The sequence below is a fragment of the Silene latifolia genome, chromosome 10 (assembly GCF_048544455.1).
Source record: "Silene latifolia isolate original U9 population chromosome 10, ASM4854445v1, whole genome shotgun sequence".
In the NCBI taxonomy this organism is placed as follows: Eukaryota; Viridiplantae; Streptophyta; class Magnoliopsida; order Caryophyllales; family Caryophyllaceae; genus Silene; species Silene latifolia.
In genome coordinates, this window is record NC_133535.1 from 148149815 (window position 1) to 148157883 (window position 8069).

Sequence of the window (8069 nt, forward strand, 5' to 3'; positions counted from 1 at the left end):
TGAGTTGAGGGGTCACCAGGACTAGCTGCTTTTCTTTTTTTGTTGTTGTCTTGTATATATCTTGTACATTTTGGACTTTTCGGACACTATCTCGGGTGAGAGCCCCCAGTTTGATGTATATACTGTCTTTGGTTGTGTATATAACAGCCTGAGTGCTTTTGCTGCTGGGTGTTTGCTATTATTGACGGTTCGTGATGCTATTATTGACGGTTTGATCACCACGGCGCATGTCTCTACACTACGGATCAACTAGCCGATATCTTTACCAAAGCATTGTGCGCTCTACAGTTTCAGTCTCTTCTCCGCAAGCTGGGCATTCTGGACCTCCATGCTCCAGCTTAAGGGGATATTATCTTATATTCTGTTATTAGCATATCCTACGATATTATCTCGATTGTATTCACACGTTACTTTGTAACTATATAAGCCATAAGCCCCTATCAATGAAATCAATCTTTCCCCTCATATCGTCTTAACAAAACGCGATCATTCATGATACTGTATGTCTCTTGTTAGACTGTCTGACAATAACTTCATCAAACCATATACTACACGGTTCAACATTAAACTTATTAAATCTTTACTTCAGTAGGTCGGACAATAAGATCATTGTTTTGACGCTAGGATATTCTAATTTTTTTTTAACATTTTTTGGTTGTTTTTTTTTAATATGTTGTGACTCATACGCGGTCGCAACAGGCGGCCTGGTTTTCCGATCCATGACCTAATGATCCTACAAGTTTTACAGCTTCCTGTATGAATGAAAACTAGAGGGAAATATGACAAACAGTAACAATTAAACTGAAAAGAAAAACTCTCTCTCTAAAAACCTCTAAAAACCCTAACCTTTAAGTTCATCAATTTGGGGCTACCGTCTACCAATTTTGGTGGAGGTAAGCCCCAATTTTTCCGTTTTTTCTTATTAAATATCTATTAATTATTAATTATATGCAAATAACTCTTGCCTTTCCTTTATTGGAGATTTGTCCTCGCCTTTGTATGAGTTTGGTCCTCATCTTGAGATTCATCCCAAAATTATGTGGAAGATCAATGGTCTTATCTGTAGTCATATGGTGCTGCAATGGATATTGGATTATTGCTTACGATTTGTGAGATCGGACAAGATTCATCTCTTTCAAAACTTTATTATCAGATCTATGAATCCCCTCGCAGTTATCAGATCTATGGATCCCCTCGCAGTTGGCTGTATGAAGAAACAACGGTATTTATAGAGGGTGGTGTGCAGAAGCGCTTTTATCTAATAACGATCTTAGTTTTAGGAAAAGTTTGTCTTGCTTGTGTTTTACAAATTTGTATTCAATTAATTTTAATTTTTGTTGCAATTCTTGCATGCCATATTATTATTATTAATAATGAAACTGATCTTTTACTCAAAAAAAAATAACAATTAAACTGAAATCTGAAATTAAATTCAAACAAAAAAAATCCAATTATAAATTAATTATAAACTTAATACAATACTATAAATCTACAATCAGAATTCAAACGAAAAACTACTCTTTCCGTCCCAATCAATTATAAACCCTCGATTAAAAAACGTAACGAACTCCAACAGACTTGCAGAGAGGACAAGTATTGTTAACAACCAACCAACCTTTAATACATTCAGAATGAAACGTATGTCGACAATTCAAAAACCCGACACAATCACCCTCCTCGTAATCATCCAAGCATATAGTGCAAATATCGGTTTCCGACTCGCTGTCGACAACATGGGTCTTGGTCGAAATCTGGTACCCTACCAAATCCTTCCTCAATTCAGCAATAAGCTTGGACTTGTGACTTAAAAACTCGATTTCCTGTTGAATGTATGCCTCCATAGAAATTGTCGTTGTCGACAACAAGCTTTCCAAGTCTTTGATGATGGAATAGCGGGCGTTGATGTAGTCTTGTTCTTGGTAAATGTAGTCCGCCATTGAAATTCTAAAAAACTCGCCATCCAAGTGTTCTATGGTGTTGGAAGACTTGGAACTTAAGTGTAAGTAATCCTCGATGAAAGACTCCATTGAATTCACAGAAGATTAATAGAGCTTGTGATTGTTACAAATTACGGGATTTTGATTTTGGGAATTGAATAATTGATAATTGATGGTTTTAGATTGCGCCAAGATTGTATATATAGGGCATCGAGCAGAGTTGAACAAGGAAAATAAAGTTTCCTAAACCTGGGCGAACGGTAGCTTTTCAAACACAAGTAATCCGTACTCTGTAACAATTAGTCTGATATTCCAGATTAAAACGGATAAAATAATATTTTAATTATGGATAATAAGAATAATATTTAGGTATTTTGATAGTCCTTATTAATATGGGTTTTTCTAACATGTGTCCTAAGGGCACATATTAATAAGTTAATTATAGAAACTTTGTTGAGAATATTTCACTAATTATGGTAAATGTGAGCTTGTACATCTATTTTTCATGATTTATTCTCAACAAAGTTTCTATAATTAACTTTCTAACATGTGTCCCTAAGAGTACATGTTAGAAAAACCCTATGAATATTACTTTTATCCTATTTACAATATTTGTTTCTGTTCCGGGTGAAATTCCAGAGCAGATTTGTTACCACTTAAGCTTGTAGAATGATGACTTTGCTTGACTCTTCCTTTCGGCCTCTCCTGAAACAATGAACGAACAGAGGGCTCGGCTTGGTACCGAGCGAACTCACTCCGACGCTCAAGTCAGTAAACTTAAAGGGATTAAGTTGTGTGTTACTTGGCACAAAGTATATTGTAGAGAGACAAGGGAGTTTATACCAGATTAGTATGCTTCATTGATTATTTGCGGATCCTCTTCTCGTTGAGAGAAGCGGAGTATTTATAGACTTTCACCTTTTGTCACGTAGTGGCCAAGTGGCCAAGTGGCAGAGCAGGTGGAAAGACCGTTCTGCCCTTGGCCGAGGGACCCATGGCAGGCCGGCCGAGGGGTCTTGGATATGAGTACGCGGATATGTATCCCGGCTGGCTAGTTGTCCTAGCGGGACCCAGTGACAGCCGACAGTTTCCGCCGGCTAGTCATGTCGATATGTCGAATTCTTTGTGGATGTCTTTGACCTTGGTCAATATGTTGACTCGGTCAGCGGGTGCAGAATATGCCCCATCAATTTGCCCCCAGCGTAGTCTATGCCGTGGTATGGGCTCCGATGTGTGTTGAGCGTATATTCTGCGCAAGTAAAAATTTCTGCCCCGGCTTCTTCTTCCTCGACTTGGTTCTGCTTAGGCCGTACCGTATCCCCCCTCCGCATGGATGTGTAATGGACATCAGATGTGGAAAAGAAAATGGCGCTGGGTGAGACCGAGGTTGAGAGTGCCGTGTGCTTTTGATTGCCCCCAGCCGGTGCTTCTAAGCTTGGTTGAACAGCGGGCCGTTTGGCAAGTAGATACCAAGGAGCGTGTTGAAGAAGATACGTCGATTGGCATTCTGTCAAGGAGCGTGTTGAAGAAGTTTTGTAACTGTTTGTCGATTGACATTCCATGGCTGCATGCTTGACACGTGGCTCGGCGTTGATTGGCTGACGCTTCATGGGCTTTGCCCTGATTGGTCGGATTGAGTGGGCTTTGCTCTATAAATAGAGCAGTTAGCCCCTAATTTTGGCCACCAAAGTTTCATTCTCTCAAAAAAATTTCTTCTCTCTAGCTTTCTTCGACGAAACTTCCCTCTAGTCTTTCAAAGCGTTACTCGGCGTAACACTTTTCCAAGGTAAACAACCAAATTCTTCAACCTTTTTCTTGTTAAATATTTGTTGTCATGTCTTCTGCTGATGCCGGACCTAGTAATCCTGCGCCGGGGGGTTCCCCGTTGCGTCCTGATGAAGAGGAGGCACTGGCCGCCATCCCGATAAGGTCCGGGGGCCCTAGGTCTCCTTCTCCTGAGATTGACGATCAGTATTTGAAGGATTTCTCGGATGATGATGATATTGATGATGAGGCATCCCCCTCTGCCGTAGAGAGGCCGCATCTCTTGGATCACGGCGAAGCCTGTTCGACCAGCCCTAATCGTGCCTGGACGAATAAGTTCGCCAGTTGCTCCGGGTGTGAGTTTTTTGAACACCATTACTCCTTTGGCAGGGAGTATAAAATTGTTATTCCTGAGGAAGGTCAGGCGGTCTGTTGCCCTCCCAAGGGCTGTATCGGCGTGTACATCAGACACCTGGAGTATGGGCTCCGGTTTCCTCTGAATGCATACGTTGTGGCTATCATTGAAGCCATGAACGTCGCCGTGGCTCAATTGCACCCGTTGGCCATTAGGACTATAATTGGCTTTGTGTGGCTCTGTCTTTTTAAGGGGGAGGTCCCGACGGTTAACTTGTCCCGCCGGCTTCATCATCTTCGGCCGTCAACCCCCGGTAGCCCGGGGTGGTACAGCGTGCAGACAGAGCCGGGTTACGTTACCGTGTCCAAAATCACATCTTGTAAGGACTGGAAGGGGCGGTGGGTATACGTTGAGGTTCCGAAGGATTATCCACTGCCCCGGTCCTTCCAGCACCGCGTCAATTTGCGGTGTGAGAGTCGGGGGGAGCGTGAGAAATATGTCTCCCGGGGTAAGCTCAAGATGGACGCCAACAAGGTCTATCTCAATGAGGATGAGAAGCAGGCAATGAAGCTGTTTGATGCTGTGAAGGATGGGGTGCCGAAGGGATGGATGCCCCCGACGCAGATCATTCTTCAGGATGAGCCGCTCTGCCACGTCGGCCTCATACCGGCCCTCGAACAGGGTGAGTGGGGTCGGTGTGAGGCCCATCTCTGCTTTTAATGATTCTGTTTTTGAACTTTGATTTATTTCTTTTACTTAAATTATCTCTTGCTTTGTTTCCTTTGCAGACCGTTTTGGCCCGGATCTGTCTGAGGATATCCTAAAGAGGATGGGGCTTGACAAGGACAAGAACGTTGTTGATTTGCATCCTAAGGCTGAGGCACGTGATCGCAGAACGCCCCCAAACGACCTTATAGATCAGCAGTTGAAGGTCCTAGATGTGACGGCGGCCCAGGCGAAGGTTGCCAATAAAGTGCCGCGCCGAACGCGAAAAGCAAAGTCTACGACGGCGACGGCGTCAACTTCCGTTCAACCTCCAATCCCTGCAGTCCAAAAGGAGACGGTGGAGGTCGTCGATATTACCGATGAGGAGGTCACCGTTGCGGAGGGTCCTCCTCCATCAAAGAAGAGAAAAGAACCGATGCCTGCTACCACCGTCACCGAGGCAGGGGAAAAGAAGGACTCCGCCGGCCCTTCATTTAAGAAGGTCCAGACTGGTACGGATCTAACCCATGTCTCGGATTTAGGCGGTTCTTTAGGCATTCCCGATGATAGGCTCTCCGACATGTCAATGAACGTTGACATGGATGCTTTGTCTGAGTTTTTTGTAGATCAAGTGCGCCTCACGGTCCCTACGAACGGCGACCGGAGAAGCGATGCAGCGGAGACGGGTGATAAGAATGCCGCCGTCATCTCCTCCTCCCCCCGAAGCCTTCCCCGCCCGACTTAGGAAGATCTTTGGCGAAGTGGGTGACATGGTCGGTGCTCATATTATGGAGCAAGAGAAGGTCATGGTCGGGCGCCCCACGGCTGAGCGGCTCGGAGCTTGAGCTCGATGTTTGCGAAGAAGGAAGCCGAGAGGGCCAAGGTCGAGGCCGAAAAGGCGGTCCTCGGCGAGCGGAAACTTAGGGAGGACGCCGAAAAGGCGGTCCTTGGCCGAGAGCTAAGGTTGAGGCCGCGGAGGCCGATGCCGCTAAGCGGGCGGAGGAGCGTGACCGGCCTTGTGTCATCGGCGACTTCACCGCCAAGAAGAGGGAGGAATGGAAGTCCCCGTATATGGCCCAGTGCAAATCACACAGGAGCACAAGGGCAATCCTCAACCAGAGGGAGGAGGATATTGGGACGCTCCAAAGCGTCATCCTACCTAATATGTGCGCCCAATACTGGGACCTGGCCGAAGAAGCCGCCAGGGAAGTGATCGGGGAGCTCTTTCCTGATGGCTCCTTTCCGTGGCAAAAATTTGACGAGCTGTTTGATGATAAGCTCGATGCTAAGGCGAAGGCCGCGGAGGAGAAGGCTGCGGAGGAGGCAAAGGTGAAGAAGGAGAAAGAGGAGGCCGCGGAGGAGGCGGCCCACGCTGAAAAGGTGAAGGCGGCCAAGGAGGAAGCTGAGAAGATGAAGGCAGCTGAAGCTGAAGCTACCGAGTCAGCTTCTGGGTCGCCCACCAAAGATGATACCGCTGATGTCGCCGGTGGCGAGCAGCAACAGGCATAGGGAGACGGGCGGTCGTCACCAGGTTCACCCGGCATCTCGGATAGCTTCAGCTGTTCGGGGGCCAATTATTAAGCCTTTCCTCCCTGCCATCTTTTGGCACTTCATGTCTTATGTCTGTACCCTTTTGCTGTTCCTTCTTTTTTGTAAACTTTGGTAGGTAGTGTTTAGGCTATCCCTATGGGGACGGCCGTCGACTTCTTCCTTGTATTATCTGTAAACATTTTTAATAAGAGTTTGTTTACTTTGCCTCTGGCTTGGCCGAGGTCTTTTTCTCATCTTTGTCTGAGTTGTCCTCTTGCGTTATTAGTTGAGCGCTTTTTCTTTCGTTTCTACCTTCGGCTTTAGCCGAGGCAGTTAGAATGCGTATCTCAACTGTACTTAACGCCTTTAAACATGTTGGCATGTTGGTCGCTTCCTCCACCGCCCGAGACGGTCAGATTTGCTATCCCAACCACCGCTGTGAACATGTTAGCGTATCGGTCGTTGTGTCCCACGCTTCGGCTTTGGCGGGAATCGGGGTTACTGTGTGACGAGCGTCGATCTGTAGACTATATTGGTTGCTTCCTCGTTCACTCTCGGTCTTAGTTAGCCGAGGCGTCAGATTTGCATCTCAACTGTACTTATACGTTCCTAAGCATGTTAATAACTGCTGTTGGCAGATCGGTCGTGTGTTCCCGTCACTCTCGGTCTGGCCGAGGCAATTGAGGTTACGGCCCGACTGCGTTCCGTATATGTAGACATATTGATTGCTTCCTCTGCCACTCCCGGGTTGGCCGGGGCAGTCAGACTTGCGTCTCAACAGTGCTTAATACGCTTTTGTTCTTCTTGGCATATCGGCTCGTTCCCCCGTCACTCACGGCTTTGGCCGAGGTAATCGGGGTTATGGCTCGACTGCGTCTTTTGTGACCGCCGTGGCGTCCACCTTGGTAGTTTCTGGCCGGGACAAGTTTTTTGATGGAAAACTTGGATTTTTCTTCATAAGGTGTAATCATGCGTTGGGGTGTCCACAACGGTCTTGGACACCTCCGCCGCTATACAAAATATTTCCTTAAGATGTCCGTGTTCCAGTGGCTCATCAAAGAAACTCCCTCTATGTCTGTCAGCCGGTATGTTCGGCCGACACTCGGATGTGGACTATTTCATCTCTCTCGTCTTTTGAGACGAGCTTTCGCGCTTCCCCCCGGTCCAAGACGTACATCAATGTCAGGGCCCGGATGGGCATTACTGGATTACTCCTATCCGTTGAAAAACGGATTTTTTATTCGCCCCATTGGCGCTTGTTTCTGAGCCGCCAGCTACATACTTGCTGAGGGCCCCATTTCGGACCCACTCTTCGATGGCGTTCTTCAGCTGCCGACAGTTGTCGGTCTTATGGCCGGCGTGGCCGTGGTACTCGCAAAATTGGCTCATGTCGCCGTCCCCCTTTGCTTTGGGGGGCCTTGCCCACTTCTGGCCATCGTTCTTGCTTAGGGAGAAGACCTCGGCCGGAGTGGCGACCAGGGGGGTGAGATTACTGTAGTGCTTCTGGTAGTACGGTCCCGAACTCCCCCCGGCGCCCGCCGAGCTATGTTTCCTATTAGATCTGTCAGGTCGTGACCTATTCTCGTCACGGCGTCCTTCCTCTGCGTTGTCCCGGCGACTCTTCCTCTCTGGATGCCCAGTTTCGCTGTGGCTTACCTAGGTTTTGTGATAGTCTTCCACCTTGATGGCTTGATCGGCCATCCTTCTGGCGGAGTCTAAGTTGAGGTCCTCACACTTGATGAGCTCATCTTTGAACTCGTCTTTCGGCAGGCCTTTCA